This window comes from Mastomys coucha, unplaced genomic scaffold (genome assembly GCF_008632895.1).
Source record: "Mastomys coucha isolate ucsf_1 unplaced genomic scaffold, UCSF_Mcou_1 pScaffold23, whole genome shotgun sequence".
NCBI lineage: Eukaryota > Metazoa > Chordata > Mammalia > Rodentia > Muridae > Mastomys > Mastomys coucha.
In genome coordinates, this window is record NW_022196906.1 from 19,659,128 (window position 1) to 19,682,806 (window position 23,679).

Consider the following 23,679-nt stretch of genomic DNA (forward strand, 5'->3'; position numbering starts at 1 on the left):
TGGCAGAAAATGTTTGTTGTCAGACCACCTTATATCTGGGACTGTCACCTGGTTCTAAGGGTGACAAGCCTGGTGTCCAGGACTGAAATGGTATCTGTGGAAAGTGAACTGCACAGATTGAATGTCAGTGGCAAGTCCTAAGGACTCAGTTTGATGCAGGTGCTGAACAAGCTGTTCTTAAACTAAGCCAAAGTTTCTTGGATGACTCCATGTGTCTGAGGACTGAGCCATTTGGTTTTTGTGACCCAACCCTACAGAGTGGAACTACTAGTTAACTGTGAGCCTGGCTTTAAAAAGGCCAGTGGAACCCAAGGTCATATAGTCTACATATGTGTGGTAGCTATTCCTGGTTGTCAACTTGACTACATCTGGAATGAACCACAATCTAGAAATGGAGGGCACAAATGTGATCCAGATCTTGAGGCTGGAAGACACAGGCTTCTGACACAGATCTTGACATGGAGATAATAAGGTATAGTGGCCCTAAAGAAGTTTAGGCCCAGGCAAGGCAGTACAAGCTTTTAATTCCAGGAGACTGAGGCAAGCAGATCTGAGTTCAAGGCCAGCCTGGGACAAATTAAGTTCCAAATCCAGGCCTGGTGCTACACACCTTTAATCTGCTCCACACCTACTCTAACAAGGGCATGCTTCCTAATAGTGCTACTCTCTGGGCCAAGCATATTCAAACCACCAAATATAGAAGTGGGGTTGGAACCCAGAATTCCCAAGTCTGAAGTCCAGCTCTTGAGCCCTGTACTGCAGTGAATTTAGTTCTTTAATGTCCAAAGCAGGCTGGTCAAGCTTCTACTTCTCAAAGGCAAGGTCAGCGGCTATCCTGTCCTCTCCTCCCTGCATCCTTGCGCTTGCTCTGGCAACATACCTTCTTGCAGGACTTCCTGATAGGGCTGGCTGTGGCTGGCTGGTGGTCACTCTTGTTGGTGGACATGTTGAGGACAAGTATTGGGTACGGGGGTTGGCATCTCGGGTTTGAGTTCCTAGACCCAAAGAGGGAAGGCTTTTGGAGTGATTGGGGCCAAACCCCCTTTATTGTTGGTTAACTATTCATCATTTCGCAGCTCCTCAGGGTAGGCTGGGGGCCTATGTTTGAAGTGTGCCATCTACTGATGCAACTGAGACCATTGTGGTCAGAGAGGGGGCTGCCTGGGAGAGAGGGCTGCCGAGGAAAGCAGAGTCGTTTACCTGTCACATTCTGTTCAGTTAGGTTTCCGTCTGTGGTCAGTTTCTGTCCCTCTCTTCTCCCACTCCGACAGATGAGCACAGGGAAATGGGAAACCTCAGGACGCTTCTTCACTCCTGCAAGCCTGACTTGTCCTTACCCTGACTCTCCAGCTCAGAAAGTGTCTGGAAAATGCTAAGGCATGATTAGCTGTTGACGAAAAAGACTATCAGCATTTTACATAGCTGCCCTGGGGGGTAGTCTTGTTGGGATAGGAACATGGCAACAAACGAATGAACATCAGATCCCAGATCCTCATCTTTGGGGCTGAAGGGCACTGGCCAAATGGTGTAATAAAGATCAGGAAGTGGGCCCCAAATTATTTGTGTGCTCACTTCTTAATTAGAAAAAAAAGCATTATAAAAATATACTATCTGACTATGAAAATTTAGTATTCAGAAAAGCAAAGCTAATAAAGAAAAAAATCGCTTTTATACTGCCAAGCAGAACCACTTATTTTTAGATACACTTAGTCTCTTTTCTATGTTCATGGTTAAATGTTATCTGCATACTTTTACAGACCGATTTTTAATTCAATATTTCAGTCCTTCCCCAAGTCATTAGATCCCCTTTTCCTTTCTTTTCCTTTCCTTTCCTTTCCTTTCTTTTCTTTTCTTTTCTTTTCTTTTCTTTTCTTTTCTTTTCTTTTCTTTTTTTAAAATGTGTAGCCCAGGCTGGCTTTGAACTTGTGATCCTCCTGCCTCTGCCTCCTTCAGCAAATCCTACCGGTGTGTGCCACCACAACTGGCTAGATCCCCTTTTCAGTGGCATTGAAAATGTTCACATTGGGTAAAGGCATTATAGTTTATCTACAAACAGCAGTCTCAATGATGATGGTAGTAGTGTGGTTAGGAGTGATAAGTAACTTGTTTTTAGAGTCAGAATCTAGTCTTGACCTTCAACCCACTGTGTGTCCTAGGCTGACCTCAAGTTCAGGGGCATCCTCTTGCCTTAGCCTTCTGGGTTTGGGATGGTGGGCATTTGCTGCTGTGCCTGGTTTGATGGGTAGCTTTTGTTTAGAGCTTTCATTTATATCAGATACTGTTCTAAATTTTACTTATAAAGTTGATTTAATATCACATGGTTTTATGAGATAAGTACTGTTGTAATTCTCATTTCATGCCCTTCCCCATCCCACCCCCCACATGTAACATGGTTAAATCTATGCACAGGCCTTTAGCATCCTAGGCAAGTTCTCTCCCACTTAAACACACTCCATCCAGGTTGACACTGGCTCAAAAACTTTGCAGTAGTGAAGTGTTAATCCATGTTAATAGACAGAGTCGCTCTCGCTGATCCCTCCTCTTTGCCTTGGTTTGGTCTGGAGGTGGCCCTCAGATCTGTGAGAGGAGAGTGTGAATGTCTAGTGTCTGCTGAGGATGGAATGTGTGATCCAGGAATCTAGGGGGAGCCCCTCTTTAGTTGCTGGGTTGTTCTCCAGGACCAGTTGTACCAGCTTACTCAGCTGGTCTTTACCATTTCACATTGTTGGTTAGTCCAGTCTCTTGACTGAATGTCTCTCTGTGAGACTGAAAGTTCCTTGTGGGTAATAACCACTTCTCACGTGGCCTTTCACAGCTGAGTGTGGTGTGCGGGGCATTAGTTCTGTTTTTATTGGTTTGGCAGAAAGGAGGAAAACTCAGTAAGCCAAGGTAGGATTTGCAAGTGGGTGAAACAAATGTCAGAGAGGATGGAGATGGGAACATCTAAATCTGCTTGCAGAAAGCCCATTTTGGTTGTGTGGATGAGGGCAACTTGCTTCCTTATCTGAGGCTCTAGGCTCATGAGATGCAGAGCTGAGTGGGCCTCTGACATCTTTGCAGCTGCATGTAGAACAGATTGAATACCTCTAGCTGTCATGAACCAACCGGGAAGCAGATGGCTCCCACATGGGCTGCCCTTTCCTGGCATGTATGTTTTCTCCCTCCTCAGTGTCCTGTGGGTGAGCTCTCAAAGAGTTAGATTGTACTGATTGTCTGTGGATTTTAGGGATAGGGTTGTAGATGTAGACTTGTTAGGTCCTAGATCTATGTTTGACATTGTGGAGTATAGATGAGTAAATCGTGGGCTGTTGTTGACAGAGATTATCTTTCAGTCGTGACAGGTTAGATAAGCAGAAAGCAGTGGCCCTGGTCTATTTCTCTCCATCACCTATCAGGCCGTTCCATTCCCTGAATCATGTTGACTTTCAGTGTGGAGGGGAGGTAGATGTGCCTGAACTCCTTGGCCCAAGGCAGAGAACGGTAGACAGGGTGATGGGAATGAGACTTGTGGCAACATTCGTCACTTTCCAGCTGGAGCAAAAGCCAAGAGGTTTTGGAGCTTCTGGAGGCCACAATGGTGCGTGCTAGTCACTCAGACCTTCCCAGGATGTTGGTTCTTCTCAAGGAGATCATGGCTAGGGATTCTTTATGTAAATAAAATAATTAAAAAGACACACAGAAGAAAATAATTGCTCTTATCTCCTAGGACTGATAGGAGATTAAAGCTGAGTCATGTTTGAACCATTGCAATTTGATTGTTTTGTGAGGAGGAAAATGTTATATATTTATGTGGCGGTCGCTTGTAAGGGATCTCTGCTCTCTTTCCCACACTCTCTCCCTCCACCCCATCATCGCCTCCCCGCCCCGTCCCCCAACCTGGTCCCTTCTGCTCCTGTCTCCATCCCAAATCCAGTCTACCAAAATCTATTCTCGTTCCCCTTCCCAGGGAGATCCATGTGTCCCCCCTTGAGCCCTTCTTTGTATCCACTCTCTCTGGGTCTAAAGATTGTGGCTTGCTTATTATTTACTTAACAGCTAATATCCACTTATAAGGGAGTACATTCTGAGTTTGGGTTACCTCACCCAGGATGATTTTTTTCTAGTTCCTTCCATTTGCCTGCAAGTTTCATGATGCCATTTTTTTTTCAAACAGCTGAGCAACACTCTGACTATGAGAACAAGTGAGTCTCTGCCTTTTGTCTATTCCTCCTCTTGGGTTGCCGTGTCCAACTTTGAAATGATAGTTTTTGCTTCATCTTATATCGTATTTTGTCATGTTTGGTTGTCCTAGGTGTGATCTATGAAACAAGTGCAGATGATTCTTTTTGCTCAGATGTAGTGGGGTAGTGTGTGTGTCTGTCTATGTGTGTATCTGTCTGTCTCTGTCTGTCTCCTCTCCTCTGTCTCTGTCTCTGTCTCTGTCTCTGTCTCTGTCTGTTCTCTCTCTCTCTCTCTCTCTCTCTCTGTCTGTCTCTCTCTGTCTCTCTGTCTCTCTCTGTCTCTCTCTGTCTCTCTCTGTCTCTCTCTCTCTCTCTCTCTCTCTCTCTCTCTCTCTCTCTCTCTCTCTCTCTCTCTCTCTCTCTCTCTCTCTGTGCGTATATGTGTGTGGGTGTATATGTATGTATTTTACTGGAGATAAACCTAGGGCCTTACCCATTACAGGCAAGTGGTCTAGCAAAGGGAATTTTTCTGTACAGGGCCAAGGGTAGTCACGAGTATTGCAGACGAAACTCTTTAGAAATTTACCCCTGGACTCTGGGGTAATGGGGCCAGGGGACTAAATAAGGGCAGGAATCTGCTGAGTTTAACAGGTTCCAGCTGCCAGCGTGGCTGAGTTGAGGCTGAATTGAGGCTGCTCTGTCTTCCATTCACGTGCTGGCTCTGTGTATAGTCAGGTCCTGAGTGACATAGAGGGCCCTGTCTCATACTAGTTGGACTATGCCAGCTCTGCTTCCAGAAGGCTGAGTGGTAACAGTGACCAGAGATACTGGCCAAGAAACAGCATCTTATCCTGAGAATCTAAGAAACTTGGGACCCTCCTTGGTCCAAGAGTCCTGCTAAGGAGGCAGGCTGCCTATAGTCTCATTGCCAGCCAAATACAATAAGCTGGGGATGCTGTTTAAAACAGCTTGGAAGCACATTTTTAAAAGTTCAGGAGGAACAGGTAACATTCACTTCAGTAACTTTTATTTTACCTACTATATCCAAAATACTAACATTTGTGCATACAGTCGATATAAAATTATTTTTGTATATCAAATTCTAGGATATAAAATTATTGCAGAAGTGTCTTCTATTCTTTTGTAACACTTTGAAACCTCCGTGTATATTTTGCCTGAATAGATAGCAGGGGGGTGGGGAAGGGCCTTAATCTGACCAGGACATGAGGCTCTTCTGAGGAGAAGATTTGAGCACAAAACTTAGATGAGGGCTTTGGCAGTAAGTGGGAAGGGTGGGCAGTGGGTCCTGAATGCTGTCCATTCAATGATAGCTCACTCAGCTTGGTATGTCTTGATAGCCCAGACAGGTAGGGCTTCCTGCTTGAAACCCTACTAGGTGCTCATAAGAAAAGCCAGTGACCCAGCAGTCCAGGCTGGCCACCTTCATATGCAAAGGTTATCTTGGGCATGATCTTCAGCAAGGGGCAGGTGTACGAGGCATCCACTGCTGGAAATTGCTAATTAGATGGCCTTCATTCTACGGTTGCTTTTTCTCCTGTAGATTCCACAGTTTTCATTTATCATCTGAGATTAGATTATTGTTCTTGTGGTTCTGCATAGTCATCAAGCACATCCATGGAAGATAGGTGCATTAAACAGTACTGTCTTTCATTCTTGTCTTAGAGTCATGGGGAGGGTGGGGAATTGTCCTCTTTTGGGATGCTTTGGAACCCACATGAATGGGCTTGCTTCTCTTCTGGAATCTCACTATGGGTTTTCAAAGCCTAGAAGAGAGCTGGGCTCTTTCCCCCTGTCTGCTCTGGTCCTGGTTCACTGCTGTGCTAGAGTAGAGACAGCAGCAGGCTGCAGCCTGGTACCCTCCAGGAATGGAGCACCTCCTCTGCCTCAGCAGCTTTATTTTTATCTCGTCAGCTTGTTCCTGCTTTTGAAGTGTGAATCCCAGTAACCCGAATGAGCAGTCTGCCTGGGTCTGGGCCAGCAGAACCAGGTTACTAGAGTTCAGAGGAGCTCGTGGACCTTTGGAAGCAGGGATGCTTGTTACTGTGTGCTTGGCTGGGGGTCTTGCAGGGCAGCTTTGCTGTGGCCAGAAACAGGTGGCTGTCTGGATGACAATTTCTCATCTGAGAAGATGTTGTGCCAAACATCACTTGGGACCTGTATTCTCCCTCCCACATCCTTTCAATAGCAGCCCTGTAACAACAGCAGGAATAATTTTATGCAAGTTAGATGTTAGTATTTAGAACTGCAGAATCAAGTATGTGTACCTGTCAGTGTCTGGCCTGTGGGAAGCCCTGTGGTTTGCTGTGTGCTGGTGTTTCAGAACAGGATGGGGGAACATAGTTAATGGCCATGTTAGGACATGGGAGCACATCCTGTCCTGGGACTGTGAGGCAGCAGTAACTGCTTGGTGCTTGGGGCAGTGAGGGAAGGGATATGACGATACAGTAGTGGCAGGGGATGGGGTAGGTGACAGAATGTTAGTTACAGAAAGGCCCCAAACACCTGAGTCAGAATCTGTTAAAAGAATACTTGTGAGACCATAGACCCTATCAGAAGCTGTGTTAAATTCTTTTTCTGTGTTCCCTCGGGGATTCTTGCCAAGCATCTGTACACTTATCCTTGTGAATGGCAATTTTTCATAAGGCTATAGTTCCTAGACCAGTGTTGCCATTATTTGGATGGGAACTTGTTAGGGATACATGTTTTCAGGTACCACTCAAGTTGAGGGAACACAGCTCTGGGTTGTCTTAATGAATGCCCCATCCCTGCCCCAGGTGACTCTGATATCTAGGAAATCTTGGGGACTCATGTTAGCAAGAGAAGACTTGGCTGGGCTCAACTCTTGGTCCTTGTGTTTGGATGGCTAGAGCCAGCGTACCATGCTTCACTGCTCTCAGCTATAGATAAAAGGTGGTAACAATACCCGCCTTTCGGAGTTGTATGGGACTTGTGAATGACAGTGTTGGGCGTGTGGTAGGCGAATGGTAAATGTTTGCTCTAACACACTCAAATTTAGTCAGCTTTGATCCTGGGTCTGTTTGACTTCAAGGCTATTTACTTGCTGTATTGTACTGATTGTCCCTTAGGAACCTCATTTACTTAGCTGTTAAGGCATCTAATTTTCCAACAGTAATGAGGACTGTCTTTAGACCAAGGCTAGCCACGTGGTTTCCTCTCAGTGCCAGCTCTGGTATGTGGTTCGGTTGCTCAGAGAAGGATTTTCTGAACCAAGGTTGCCATGTGTGAGCTTCTATTGATGTTCTGTCTGACATGGATATGTAGGGTGTTGCATAGTCTCCCTTCCTGCTATAAACTTCGTGTGCACTTCTGATCCCTTTCTGTGACTGGATTTAATGGGGAGAGCTTTAAAGTCTCCCCTGAATACCTTAGACTGAAGGAGTCATGTGGAGTACATGTTTGGAGCAAATATGCTGGGCATTCCATGTGGTTTGAGGACAGTACTTGGCCTAGTAATTAATGTGCTTTCTGACCCCATGTCATCTCCTGCAGGGCATATAGATGTCTGTGGCTGCAGGAATCCTTGCCAACCATCCGTTCATCTCATGACCACCAGGAACTTTGAGCCCCATTTTGCTGATAGGGAAAATAAGACTCAAAAAAGTCAACTGCCATTTTCTAGTGCTTAGCAATGGCCACAGTGGGAAAAGCTCTTGTTTTGATAGGTCTTATGTCTTTGTGTATCTGAAAGTGAGGATAAGAGCAAGACTGGATCTATTTTCTTGGAGCTATGTCCCCAAGACCCACTCATGTGCTACTTGAGCCAACCTTCTGTGCATCTTGAAGGTTCTTTTCCCTGAAGGCAACAGTTCTAATGTTCTCATGACCTCAAATGAGCAACCAGAGCCCACTTAGCACCAGGCTCTAGGGTGGGTGTTCTTTCTCCCATCAGTCTTAGCTCTTTTTGTTACAGCAGCCTTGGCTTTGTGTCTACTGGAGGAAGCCGTCTCTTCTTCCTCATGGAAACTCCAGCTCAGGCTTCAGGAGAATGAGCAGAGAGCTGTTTTGGTTCAAGGTCATTGGGAGCTAATTTTCTTAGGAAAACAACCCTTCCCAATGTCCAATTTGATGCACTAGTGTCTGTATGTCAGGGTGGGGCTGGATCCTGCACTCATTACAAATAATCTCTTTGTCACTTTACCTTGTTTCCACCCTCCTAGCCTGGAGGAGTTATTTGGTATCCTATCAGAAGTGCATCTTGGTAACATGGGTAATCACTTCATTTCCCTCCCTTTCTCATCACCACCCCCCCCAATACTATTTGTGACAGATGTATCCATACATCCTTCCTTCTGCCTGCCTGCCTTCTTCCCCTTCCCTTCCCTCCCTCCCTCCCTCCTTCCCCCTCTCTCTCTCTCCCTCTTTCCCTCCCTCCCTTCCTTCCTTTTTCCTCCGTGTGACCATATCTGGGTTCAGTTGAGTCCTGTTAAAAAGCCGTCACGTTCATGGTTCTCTGTGCGCCCGCCATTTTGCCCCTTCTTTTCTGTTAGTTACAGGATAGCTTGCTGCCTTAAATGCAGGCACAAAGAAAAAACCCACAAAGCAGTTAGAGCTTCTTGGTGGCTCTTCACCCAGGCAGCTGCTTCCATTGCTTTCTGGCCTCACTTACCCATCTGTCCCATACTTCCTAGTCACAAGACTTCCTAGTAGAAGGAACACATGGAGTTTACTTACTGGGCAGGCAGGACAGGTGTTTCCCACCTGAAGACACATCAGTTCTGTATGTACTTGTTCTGCTTTTTCTGAGATGGTTCTGCAAGTGTTTGGTTATTATATTGTATTTGTGATACCTGCTAGGGGACCACCTTCAGGCCAAGAGTGTCTTTGGAGTCTTAAGGGGACCTCGGTTCACGTGTATGCAAGTTCCCTTGTAGACAGTGTCAGAGGCATTCTGGAGCAGCCAAGAGGGTCACCGTTACTTTCCTCTAACAAAAGGAATTGGATCTTCCAGAGACCCATATCTCATAGCTGTATACAACTCATCTCATGACGTCTGACCTCAGATTAGCTGCATTGCCATGAACAATCCTGAGGTGATGGTTCTCTCAGTTCCAAGGTGGAAAAGCCCCGTTAAGGGTTCCAGGAGAGCTGGGAGGATGAGAGTGTTGATCCAGTTTGTAGGTCCCACGGATAATAAGGATGGATGGGACAGAGGGAGCAGAGAGTATGGAGGTAGGCGTGGGAGAGTGCTGGGAAGACAGACTTAGGGCTACTGTGGAAATTAAGATGATACAGAAGGTGCATAGCAGTGCCTGGAACATGGAGGAAGCAGCTAATAAATGTTGCTTATTCAGTACTTGGCCTCCCACACCACCCACAGAAAGGGGAACAGACAGAAGCGTTTGGCCTGATTTAGAGTGGTATACCCCATGCCTAAATTAATGCATGACACAATTTGTGTCTCATTTAGTGTTTGTTGAGTGAATATAAGTGAATATATGAAAGCATGAAAGCAGAACATCCAATAAATGGACAATAATTAAAACAGAAATTAGTGTGCAAGTAGAGGTAGATTACAGGAGCAGAATAGTTTCTTAGAACCAGAGCTTTTTGGAGAATTTAGCACGTGGTGCCAGGGTATGGCAGATCAGTGGAGTAATAGATGGATAAGCGAGTAAGTGACTGATGCAAAAGAATTACATCCTTCCCTTACTGTGTACATTAAAGGATATACTTTAATCTCTCAAATTAACCAGAGCTTTAAGAGAAGAGCTGGCTTTTAAAGCATGGAACACCAGAGAAAATATGAGAAAAGACAGAGTAGTAGATTGGATGACCTTTAAAAATCAACTTTTGTGTTATCACAAGCTCTAGGAACGAAATTTGAAGTGAGTGTTGAAAACTTGGCTCATGTATCAAAAAAAAGAAGTTTAGATATTTTAATATATAAATATATAAATCAAGAGGGAAAACCTTTCCTATCTTTAAAAACAGTTATGTGTATGGATGTTTTGCCTGGTTGTATGTCTGTGTACCACACATATGCCTTGTGCCCAGGGAGGCCAGAGGAGGGTGTTGAATCCCCTGGAACTGGAGTTATAGATGATGTGAGCCCCCATTGGGTGATGGAACTCTGCTAATTCTGGAAAAGCATCTCTTAGTGGCCAAACCTTTTCTCCAACCATGCCATTTCTACCATAATAGAAAAATCAGCCCAAGGACACATAGAGATGATTCATGGAAGAATCACACGCAGCCACACTGCATAGTCTCCTATGTAGACTTGTTGGCAATTAGAGAAATGCAGAGTGAAAGGAGGGAACACTTTTTTGCTTATGAGCTACAGTAGCAGGTCTCGCCTTAAAAAAGATGCTTCCCTGAATTGCTGATGGGAGAGAGGTAGGAACTGCTTTTTTTGGCAGAGTTTAAAGAGGCTTAACTACTACATACACTTTCTTTTTTTTTTTTTTAAAGATAGGAAGTGCCACTCTCTAAATCCAGATTAAGGAAATATCTAAAATGCCTACAATATGTGCACATATATTTATCATAAATCATGGAAAAGTTAAAAAAAAGGTGCCCAGCAATAGAGAATGATAAATTGTAGAACATATACATATGCAATATTACATGACTTTTAAAATAAGTTTAAAGAATATTCAATGGAGCCATTCTTAACCTTTATTGAGTGATACTTACCAATATCCTATGGCTTCAAGCAAGCCACACAATCAAGTCCAGACCAGCAGAAGCATGGGAGTCTGCTAGTACAATCATTTACTCTGTATGCTCATAGCATGATTATAGTTTATAAACATGAGACATGGACACACATGTACAGAGGGATATAGCTGTTGTTCTCTAATTTATTATTCTATTTATTGTTAAAGTTTATTATAGACTTTTTTAAAATAATAAGCAAAATGTATTTCTTGAACTAAGAAGGCATGGCTTTGCATTTTGGGACATTTAGTAAGATAACAAATATATTTAGGAGGTAGTTGAGTTTTCAATATTGTTCATGAGGTAGGGTCTAGGTTGGTTCAAGAAAAATGTAGTTTTGATCAAATGGTGTCTAAGAAGCGGGAAAGGGCTGTGGGATAACTTTTCTTGGAAAAAATCTCATTTAATATGTTGACTTTGAGGTTCCTCTGAAGCACTGTAGTTGAAGGCACAGGAAGCATCGGAAATAATAGAGCCAAAGTTGAGAAGAGAAAGCTGGAGAAGGAGGGAAGGAGAGAGGGAGGGATAGAGAGAGGGAGAAAAGGAGGGAGGGAGAAAAAGAGAGGGAGAGAGAGGGAGACACAGAGAGAGACAGAGAGAGAGAGAGATCATTATGAGAGAGATGATACCCAGGAATAGCATTGGAAGAGATGCAAAGATGGTGGAAGAGAAATGTTAGGATAAAGCCTCAAAAGATACCTTTAGTAGGTGGGGAGCAAAGCTGTGCCACTAAGAGATAACACCACACAACAGATATAATGCAAGAGGTTTATTAGGGGATTGGGGAGAGCAAAAGGCTGTGGGGACATGAGAGAGGGATAGAGACAGACAGATCGGGAGACAGAGAGGCAGGGAGACAGAACAAATAAAATAGAGACTAGCCTTTAAAGGGGAGTGCGTGTTGCATAGGAAAATATACAACTCAGATAGATGTGGGACAACTGTGACAGTGGGAATGCAGTGCTCTTGGTGGGAATGCAGTGCTCTTGGTGGGGACGCAGTGCTGTTGGTGGGGATGCAGTGCTGTTTATGGGGATGCAGTGCTGTTGGTGGGCATGCAGTGCTCTTGGTGGGGATGCAGTGCTCTTGGTGGGAATGCAGTGCTCTTGGTGGGCATGCAGTGCTCTTGGTGGGGATGCTGTGCTGTTGGTGGGGATGCAGTGCCCTTGGTGGGGATGCAGTGCTGTTGGTGGGGATGCAGTACTCTTGGTGGGGATGCAGTACTGTTGGTGGGGATGCAGTGCTCTTGGTGGGGATGCAGTGCTGTTGATGGGGATGCAGTACTCTTGGTGGGGATGTAGTGCTGTTGATGGGGATGCAGTGCTGTTGGTGGGGATATAGTGTTCTTGGTGGGGATGCAGTACTGTTGGTGAGGATGCAGTGCTCTTGGTGGGGATGTGATGCTGTCAGTGGGAATGTGGTGCTGTTGGTGATGGTGGGTGATGACCTAAGCTGCTGTTGCTGAGTTTCCCAAAGGCAGGCTGGAGGAATGCCAAATTTACAACAGGTAGCTCCTGTGTTCACTGAAGTTCAAGGCCCTGGCAGAAGAGGTGTGTTCTAGATGCTGCTACACTGAATGGTGTTGCTGCCCTAAACCCTGGTTAGCCTTATGTTATTACAGCCTTAGCATCCTGCACCTCTCATTCAGACCACTTGACCTACTTGTGTAATTAGCTGATTGATGGGCATGTTCTCTACCAGACTGTCAGTTCCGTGGGAGCTGGAAGTCTGTCTAATTCTCTGTTGTTAATCACTGGTGTTCAGCACACTGCTAGCCATGGGTTTTCCTCAAGGATGAGTGAATCCGAGTATAAATTTAACAAGCAAACCAAGGAGATAGCATGATTCAAGATGATCCATGAGGATGGGAGAGGAAGACTAGAGATGTTGGGATCCGTGAAAATATCTGTAGTTTCAAAGCTATAATAGGCTCCAGTGCTGACCAGTGTTAGTATTGAGAAAGATGGGCTTTAGGTGATCCAGAATGAAAAAGCTGTGAATAGAGTAAGAACAGAAGAAGCAGGTCTGAGGGAAAGGAATGTGACTATTCTGTCAAGAACACAATGGACCAGAGAAGAAAAAGCCTGCTAAGTGCAGTAGCCCTCCACTAATGATGCGGGGCACAGGTATGTAAGAAGGAGAAGGTGGTCCTATAACAAAGTGGGTATCATGCTTCATTTCTGACCTGCTGCTGGGTTGACCCTCTCGGGCTTTGACCATTGATTATTTACAGTGTCCACAAGAAATGGACATCCTGTTTGGAAAATGAAGTTGAGCTGCCTTCTCTTGCCCTATATCTGTGCCCAGAGCCACTGGGTACCCCCAGAAGAGGCTATCAGTGCCCCCTTTCCCAGTTGCTGGTGTTGTATGCTCATAAAAGCCTACTGTGTGCCTGATGTTGCATCCTCATGAGGTTCTCAAGTGATAAGTCCTCCAAAGTATCACTCAGTCTGGCAGCACCCACCCAACCCCTGTGTTTTCATTAGGAGCAAATTCTGAAGCCACACCTGGGACCTACTTAAGACAATGGTCTCCCTTCTGGTAGAACTACTGTCCTGCGCTGAAAGCATAGACCAGCAGTTGCCAGGGACTAATTAGTCCTAGCTGACCTTTATGCAGGAGCCTCTGAACTGGGGTAGAGTCCCCCCACCCTACCCTCCCATTGCCTTGAAGGTGCTTTTGAAGTTGTCTATTTGAAACCTGCTTTTGAATTCCCTAAGCTAAGGGAACGGGGCTGATAAAATTAGAGGTCCCTGTCATGTGACTGCTCCATTTTACAGGGTCTGCAGGTTCTGCTGGGTTCCCAGGCAGTTTTCCAGGCCTGACTATGGTTTGCTTATACATTTCTGAGCTGGAGATGGGGCTCATGGGACCCCCGCTGAATTTGGTGTTTTAAATTGCAGTCTGAAGGACCAAAGGGAACTGAATTGCAGGCTGGAGGATAAGGTTTCATACCCAGCAGCTGGAATTCATAGCTCTGGTGTCTGGGACTCATGGCTTTGAAGACTAGTGAGAGGCTGTTGGCTAACAAAAACCAGACCCAGGCCCTTGGCTCCAGTCCTCACTGTGACTCTGCCCACAGCAGGTCATGTAGTCCCTAACTGCACTCTGGGTCATCCCCCACTTACACTTCTCAGATAAAAACTGGCTTAGCAGGGCATCTGCAGTTGCTTTTAAGGGGCCAGACCTCTCAGCTGCAGCTCTCAGCATGGAGGCTCAGCAGCAGATGCTAATTGCAGGAGCGGTAAGTAGGGTGTTTCTCTTTTGGTAATGTAGAGAGAGGTTCACAGAAATAGAGACCAGGCAGATTCCCATATTTAAAAATGACTCATAAACCAGGGTGTGCCATTTCACAGCCAAGGCTCTGGATGCACAGCTGGTGCTCCTTGGTCTCTGAGCACACACTCTCACATTTTGAAAGCCTAATCGTGCAGTGTTTGGGGTCCTTGATAACTGTGATTTTGGTCCATGTTCTTCATGGTTGAATACAGTGTTGTGGGTAGATTCTAAGAGCAAAGGTCTCTCTCCTGAGGCTTAGGCTGCTCCTCAATGGCAAGTGCTAGCAGGTTAGTGCCTGTGACAGCTCTTGGGGAATACTCCTTCTCCTTGAAAACCGCCAGGCATGTGTACAGACCCCACCGTATATGTCTACTACAATGCATTCTTTCATGGCACTCTTGCAGGTAAGTCTGCTATTGCCCAAGCCACAGGGAGGGTGTGAGCCCAGCATCAGGTTCTCCTCTACTCGTGATTTTTGAGCCAATAAACAAATCTGTCTAAACGCTCCCATCCAGTGAGTAGACTTTGGTTCTACTTATTTTGACTTGATGGACCCCATGCAAAACTTTTTGGACAGAATATCAGTAGCTTCTCACAGCAGTATTTGGGAATTTTAAAAGCCCTTAATAGCATTCTTTACTTATCCAGGGAAATGGAAACAGTTAATAAGGAAAAAGAGGCCGTGGTGCCTACTGGTTGTTCTGCACATGGGTGCTGGGCTCGCTGGACCCTCCAGGATAGCTCACAGAGGGACTGCTGCCCCTTGTGCTACCATTATGCACTGGTTCAAATGAAGGAATTGAGGCTAGCCTATATGGCCAAATAATTGTAAACTTAAACTGTATAATATCCCTCTCTGCCATGCCAGAGATAGAGTTTTTAATTATTTGATGTGAGAGAGGCCATTGTGATACACTGGAATCCAAATTCTAGTAGATTCTGAAGGGAAATTTTGCAGAAGCTATTAAAAATCGCTTCTGCAAAGCGATGGAAATTGCCATAGCCCATTACATTGTTCTCACAGGAATTTACTGGTGGAAGCATTTGAAGTCATGTAGAAAGCAGGAGGGCCAAAGTGCCTCACCCAGATGCTAATTACAACAGTGAAGAAAGTCCTGATGTCTACTAAGGCTTAGTTAAGTCTAGCATGGACTTGTATATTTGTAAATATTCCCAAGATTATCAGTTAATGACTTGGCATGCCAATTATTAGTGATAATTTATATTACTCTATGATATTATAAATGATAGAAAACAGTATGGATCATATTCCAATTTTATGAAATATACATGGAGCTCATTGATTTAGAAAGCAAGGCTGGTTAGTCAGTCATTGAGTTCCAGGACCCTCCTGTCTACCTCTGCACCCCTGCAGTACCATTAGGGCTAGAGACCTACACAGCCACAGTCAGCCATGAAACATACATGTAGTTATTTATTATTCATGTATTTATTTCACCTGTTGTTTTCATTTTTAAAAATTGTTTTATTTTTTGAGATTATAATATAATTATATCATTTTCTACCTTTTCATTCATCCTTTCAATTTCCCTATATACTACTCCTTATTCTTTCTATTTCAAATTCATGGCTTTTTTTAAATTATTGTAACATATGCCTATATATCTGTATATACATATACACATACATGACCTTTATGTACATATATTCATAAATATGTAAATGCAACCTGCTCTGTCTATAGAATGTTACATGTTTTCAGGGATGACTATTTGGTATTAGGTAAGCAGTTGGTGAGCTCTTCCTTGGGCAGGACTATTTCTCCTGCTCTCAACATTCTTTAGTTGCGTGTGGTTCTTTGTGTAGGGTTGAGGCCTCATGGGTTTTCCACTTTAGCATGCCTATTGTGGTTCTTATTGAACTCACATTTAGACAGGCATGTTGAAGAGACGTTATGGTATAGCTTCTGACATTCCTTGTAGATATAGTCGCATGGAAAACTCTGTCTTTGGTACAGATGAAAGTTTTGTAGAAATCCTGCACTGAACAAAGCATTGGCAATGATATAGTCACTTTGGCAACAATGTAGTCACTTTGCATCTTTGCCTTGCAGTGCATCATTATGATAACTGTGGCCAGTGATCTATGATATTACTGTTGTAATTGTTCTGGATGCTGTACAAGTACCATATACCAGAGTGAGCTTAATTAGAAAATGTGCATGTTTAACCCGTACTGGAAAGTGGCTCTTACAGTCTTACCGCCCCCTCTTCTGCAGTGTGCGCAGACCCTTAGGTGCGGGAGTGCTTTGTAGCTACATCTGTTGTGGCTGGGGTCTACAATTATGCATATTGATTAACTGTGGCTTTCTGTGATGCTCTTCATCTGTTGTAAAGAGAGAGTTCCTTGATGAAGGGTGAAGGCTACAATTCATCTGTGGATATGAGGGCAAATACTTAGGATATAGGTAGAGATTATGCTGGTTTAGTAAACTGGTGATTGTAGATTCTCCACTAAGATCTGTGGCTGCGCTAGCCCTGGGTAGTTGGCTAGGTTTTCAGTACCAGGCATGATTTCTCTTATGCTGAGGGAATCGTAAGTCCAATTAGAGAGCTGTTGGTTACTGCCAAAATATTAGTGCCACTATTGTTCCTTTAGTGTGATCATGCTTTGCTGGTCATTGTGGTGCGTGGCTGCCATAGCTGGGTAGAGCTATGGTACAGATGAAAGGTTTGTAGAAGTCCTGCACTGAACAAAGTCCTGCTGTTGATGGTTTCCCTCTTTTGGAAGCTTATGTGGTGCCTTCTAGACCATGAAAACTAGTCCTCATGGCGGAGGCTTTTAGGTTAGTTCCAGCCCAGGGGGCCCTGGGCCCTGTGTCTCAAGGGTATGATGTCATCAGCAACAGGGAAAGGACTTAACCTTCTATGTTTGGGAAGGCAACTAAGGGTATAACAATAGGCTATATGTTTGGGGAGTCTCTTGGGCAGTCCTGATTGACAAGTTAAAACAGGCCTTCTCAGGTCTAGTACTGGGATTTGTGTTAGATGGTGTTTTTGTTCTTGGAGGGAGCGTTTTCAGACTGGATGAGAAAATTTCATTTAAACTTCATATGTACGTTTATACACAGAGTTCCATGTATTACTTTTTTTTTCCCTTTGGAAGATAGATTCCTCAGGACTTCTCAGACATTGCCATTGTTATCTTCCCACCTCTCTCCTTCCTCTCCCTACGTAGTGCTCACTTGCACCCACTCTCCCCTCTCTCAAGCTTTCCCACCACCCCACTCCCCTCTCTCGTGCTTCCCCACTGCCCCACTCCCCTTTCTCGTGCTTCCCCACCCAGCAGAGGTCTGTCTTTGCCTTCCTGACTTCTGCAGTCACTGCAGGAATCTTCTTCATATTTGAAGGTTTAGAGTTAGGAGACTCAGATGGGAAAGAACTTGTGATGTTTGTTTTTCTGGGTCTGAGTTACTGCACACAATATTGTCTTTTCTAGTTCAGTCCATTTTTTTTTAACCGAATAGTTAATGATTTCATTGTTTTTCCTTCATTTCTCCTTCCTTCCTTCCTCCATTCCTTTCTTCTTTTTTTCTTTCTTTCTACATTCTGAATAATATTCCATAGTATATCTGTTCTACATTTTCATTGTCTGCTAGTTGTTTGAAGGACAGTTAGGTTATTTCCATTTCCCAGCTATTGTGAATAGAAAGCATCACTGACCATGGCTGAGCAATTATCTGTGGAGTTGGATGCCAAGTCCTTTAGGCACTATGTTCACATAGCAGGATTATGATCATGCTTCTTTTTTCCTCTATATTTTCTAAGTATTTCAAAAAGAAAAGCATTCTAGAAAACTTATTCCTAAAACCTAAATAAAAGATGTCTTTGAAATGTGACCTCATGAGCTATTCCTTTAAACAACCCTCTGACCAGAGAATCTGACTGGCTTGTTTGCATTTGCAGGGAGGGAGGAAGCTTGTTTTTTATTGATGAAGGGAGGCCATTGCCTCTGACAACCTAGCAGTGGATTTCATCTGGCCCTAAAAAAGGAGCAATATTGGGACAAAGTGAAAGGTCGGTCTCCAAAGCCACATGCATTCTGGCAGGAACATTAGTTTGCAAGCATGGAGCCTGTGCTGTTAGATAACTTTCTAAGTCTCAGTGTTCTCTGAAAGCAGAATGTTCCTTTTTACTTGCTTGTCCTGTAAGTAAAAAAAGAACTTCCTTATACTTTCTTAGAAAAAAATAAACTGAAGAACACCATTCTTAAAACATTGGCAATGGACTGGAAAGACCAGTAGTGAGCTTCAGTGGGGATAGAGGGCATCCTGGGTGCTTGGAAGCACTGTAAGAAGGCTCCTTTCATTTTAAAGTGCCTTGAGAAGTGGTTATTCACCTACTTCTGTCTGGACTTCCGAATGGATTGTTCATGTTAATTCCTGTGTTGAAAACATAGTATTTGCTGTCTGAAAATGTGATCAGATGTAAATGTGATCAGAAGTCATTCTGAGCATCAGCTGATGAGCTTTGTACACAAGTACTAAAGCTGGGCAATGACAGGAGAAGGGACAGGGGAAGGAATTGGGTCTGTAGGAATAGAGTCCAGAGCTGCAGAAGGCCTGGTGTGAAGTCTATCTTTGGAGGACCCTGGTTCATTTAGACTGGAGTGAAGGATGGTGAGTGGAGAGCTCAATGTAGGTACATCTGTCTTGAGTCATAGTCAACTGGATTAAAAATGACCAACAAGGACCTCCTGGATGCTCTGCAGCTTCATCTCTTCCCTGTTGGTAGTGACACCAGGAAGAAGTTTAGGATGAGGGGGAGGTATTAGGGTCCTAGGCCCTGAGCTTGGAAGGAGCCTTAGCTCTCCCGAGGCACCCTGACCCAGAGTACTGTCCTTATCATAAAGCCAGGGCAAACAGAAGTGTTTAGGAAGCCTGTAGCTCAGTGTGTGCCAGACAGAAGTGCTTTCTTTCTCTTCTTTTTCTCATTCCAACTTGAAACTTGATACAGAGTATTCTTTTGGATTTTCAAGACATGGCTTCTCTGTGTAGCCCTGGCTGTCCCTGAACTCACTCTGTAGAACAGGCTGGCCTCAAACTCAGAGCTCCAACTGCCCCTGCCTCCAATGCTGGGATTAAAGGCGCACACCACAGCATTCTTAAAGTAGGAATTTTTTCCTCTATTTTAAGGGAAGCATTTCACTTCTCACTTTCAAATGATGTGATATTTAATTCCTTTCCAACATCTTATACTTTAACTTCTAGGATTTTGTTCTCATTTTTGTTAAAGGGACTTTAGTTTATAACAACTCCCACATACAGGCTTCATAGTTTTCAACAAGCATGTCTGTTTAAAATTACAAACATTCTGACCCTGATCTCATGAGCTATCTTATACTTAGAGCATAGGCTACACACACACACACACACACACACACACACACACACACACACAGCATACATTTATTTATGTATAGATGTATATATTTCAAGTCTTAAGCATTAAGATAAAGAATAGTTAATCTGTGCATATATTGTCTATTATTTCCATACTTTTAAATTTTAGGGATAAAGAACAAAATTGTGCTGTCTAGTCAATTTTAGAAAACTTATAATAGTCATTGTACTCTGAGGAAATCTCTAGGATGGAACAGAAATGAGTGTGTTTACTTTTAAGTGATTCAGGTGATGGAAGGGACACTGCAGAAACACCAGCTTAGCAATTCCACATTCACAGGTCCTTTTTCATGTGTCAGCCAGTCATTTGCAACAGTTTTTTTAGCAGTAAAATGTTAGCTTTATTCTGATCAATGACAGCTCTCGATGTACTTTCCAGTTATAATGAAGGTAAGAATTATGAACATTTCTATGAACAAAAATATCATTAGGCACAATTTATTGAGTACCTACTATATAATGCAAGCATATGACATTTCATTGACTTTTCACAGTGAGCCTATTAAATTAGAATTATTATCCTAATTTTACAGAGTAGAAACTACAGTCTGACCAAATGCCTTCTATAGGACAGGCCTTCACCAACCTGCCCATTTGCCTTTGACCACCTGCTTCTGAGTACTCAGTACTCCAGCTACTGGCTCAGCTTCAGTTTCTATCCATTCATTATCATGAAACATATTATAGTTGTATAATTGATCACATGTCCTATTCACTTATTATAGAAACATTATGTATTTTATAACCTTAGGCCACTACAGATCTCGCCTGTCATGGTCTGTTCAAGGTTTTATGACAAAATACTGTAGAGCAGATGACTTATAAACAACAGACATTAAGCTCTTCTACTTTAGAGTCTGGGAAGTCTGAGATAAAAGTGCCAGTCCAGCTGTTATCCTGTGTCTGAGTTCATACATAATAAGATGCCTTTACCCTGTGCTGTCTGTGGTAAGATGAGTCAGGCTCTCAGGCCTCGTTGATGTGCATACATACACAAGGATGGTCTCTTTACAGTAAGGTGGCTCGCTGCATAAGGATAGCAGAGTTACTTTTGGTTTCTTAAGTACAAGTAAAACTAACACGTGCATTAAAATAGAGTCTACCAGTGTACATATTGGCAGTTAAAATACATTATAACTGAAAACAGCATGTGCTCATTTGAGCCTCCAATGAGCTGTAGTCCTTCCTTGGGGTTGGGAGAAGTCTCCTCTAAGTGATGCTGCATATTTATCAAGCTGTTGGTGGCCCCCGGTCAGTAGCTGTGGTTATGTCTTATGACAATGAAGCTTGTTGCCTGACTTCTCTCTCACAGGTTTCTTTGTAGGCTGTCACAGTGTTTGCTAGCATCACCCATGAGCAGAACCTCTGAAAGTTAGGGACAGTCCTCTCTTGTCTTTACCAACTAAGTTCACATTACCACCGAGAGAGCTTGGTCTCCCTTAGGCATCTTTCATGCACCGTCCATCAGCTGCAGGCTCCATTTCCGGAGACGACTTTTTTTGCTCCTTCCTAAGAGCAAGTCCCCACATCTTGGCTTAACATGACATCAGGGCAGCTCAGGAACACCTCAGGCTCCACTCTCCTGCTCTCTACTGTTTCCCTCACCTCTCCAGTTACTTCCTCCACTCAAGTCTCGAACCCCTTAATCATTTATGAGGGTTGGAATCAAGTTCTTTTCAACTCTCCTAAACATTGACGTCTTCACCTCTCATAAATTTCAAATATTCTTAATGGCATCTAGAATGGTAAATCCTTTCCAGTCCATTCCCTGTTCACACTGGCACATCCATTAAAGGAATCTATGGCAGATCAAGTCTTATAAAGGCATCTCTTAAGTAATGAGCCTGTGCAGTCGGCATCATGCCTTCATAATGGACAGCTACATGGGCAGGCAGAAAAGCAGCATTAATCTTGTTGGACATGTCTGCCAGAGCTCATGGGTGATCAGGTGTTTTGTGAGTGTTCATAATATTTGAAAGGCATCTTTTCTGGGAAGTAAGTCATAACAGTCAGCTGCAGATATTTAGGAAGCCATCTTGCAAAGAGATATACTGCCATCTGGCCTCTGCTACTTTGTTTGCTGGGCGCAGGTAGATTTCAGTCTCATTCTCAGAGGGCACTAGGGATTTGGGAGCATTAAACAAGCATTGGCTTCCGCTCAAAGTCACCAGCTATGTTTAGTCCTAACAAGAGAGATGGCCTGTCCATAATGCTCTAAAGTTAGGCTTTGTGTCTCTGGCTCTGAAGTCCTGGGGACTTGTAGCAGCCCGCACCAGTGGTCTCAGGGGCCCTGTGTGCTTATTGTGGCTCTCACATCAACACTTGATGCTTCACCTGCTTTGGGTTCTAGACAAGGCCATTTCCTTAAGCCCCAGACTTGTCTTCTCTGGCTCCCTCAGCTCTCTTGGGGGTCACAGGGTCCAAAGCACAGGGCCTTGCTTTGGATTAGACTTCAAATCTGCTGTGGGTGGTTTGATTGGTCCAAACCACTACAACATTTCCCTATCAACAGAGAAGCTGTTTTGCTTGCGAATCCTTTCTGTGTTCACTGAATTAGCACTTTTCATTTTCCCCAAGAACCTTCCCTATGGTCACCAGCTTAATTTAATTAATTAATTACAGATTAAAAAAGTTTAAAAGCTTTTCCTTTGCATTCACAACCCAGGTTGGGTGCAGGAGGCACAACATGCATCCTGCCTTGCTTGATGTTATATTTTTACTAAGCTAGCCCATGTTTAGTTTTTTTTATTTAAAACACTGATTCTCAACCTATGGATTGTGACCCGTTTGGGGGTCAAATGACCCATTCATAGGGGTTACCTAAGACTATCAGAAAACACAGGTATTTGCATTATGAGTCATTACAGTATTGTAATTGCAATGAAAATAATTTTATGTTTGGGTTGATAATGTTATGTGGGGTGGGTCACCCCAACATGAAGAACTGTGTTAAAGGGTCTCAGCATTAGGAAGGTTGAGAAGCACTGATTTAAAGTGAGAGGCTTTATACTCTTTGTTTTATGTGGACACTCTGTCTGTAAGGTGACAGACTGGCCTGATTTCAATACTGTTGTATCTCAGAAGCTAGGGATGCCTGAAGAGAGGGAGAGAGATGGTGAACAGCTTTCAAGCAGGGTAGACATGCACATTTACTAGTTAAGCTTACTGTAGTATATGGTACTTGTATGGCATACAAAAACTTACAATAGCAACATAATAGATGGATGGTCACAGTTATTATAATAATGCAGAAATGTGAAACACTATGAGAATGAGACAGAGATACAAAGTGATTACATCAATGCTGATAGATGTCCTCAGTGCAGGTTTTCTCCATCCTTCCATTTGTGTTAAATACAGAATCTTGACAGCACAGTAGAATAAGGTACACTTGTGCAAAGGCTCTTCCTCTCATGGCATCATCAAAGAACTCCCAACTCTATCACATTAGGATGCTGAGTTTTCACATACAAACCTAAAGGGCTCTATCCCTTTTCACTAGAGAGTTTTGCAGCTAGGGTGTAGAGGCTTCATAAGAACCAGCTGATCTCATCTCTTAGCTCTGGCTTGAAACTTACCACAATGGGAATGGCTGTTATAAGCTCTGAAATTGGTAGCCCTAGAGAGTGCTGCTAATGTTTCTCTAAAAAGCAGTTCCCTAGCATTAGAAATAATTTTTCTGCTCTATAGTGAAAAGACATCCCAGTGAGTTTATTATGGATGGGCCCTCTGGCCACAGGCATGTCAGCCTTTGAACACTGCAACACAATGTCATCTATAGGGTTCTTGATTAAGAGCTAAACAACTGAGCTTTAAAAACAGTCACAAGCAGGGCGTGGTAGCACATGCCTTTAATCCAGCACTTGCCTTGAATTCAGCACTCGGAGGGAGAGGTAAGCAGAGTTTTGAGTTTGAGGCCAGCCTAGTCTACAGAGTGAGTTCTAGGATGGCCAGAGCTACACAGAGAAACCATTTTTGGGAAAAAAGAAGAGAAAACAAAAGAAAAGAAAACAAAAGAAAAGAAATCACAAATTTTACAATGGAAATCCAAAAGGGGAGAGTAGATAATATTTTTTATCTGTCTATCTGGAACACTATGCTTCCTTCCAAATATTT

At 43.6% G+C, this 23,679-nt stretch overlaps 1 protein-coding gene across 2 annotated transcripts in view; it reads left to right on the plus strand.

Annotated features, from left to right (window-relative positions):
* Eepd1 (endonuclease/exonuclease/phosphatase family domain containing 1) overlaps positions 1–23,679 on the plus strand; it is a 117,832-nt gene that overhangs the window by 28,238 nt on the left and 65,915 nt on the right. The window lies entirely within an intron of this gene.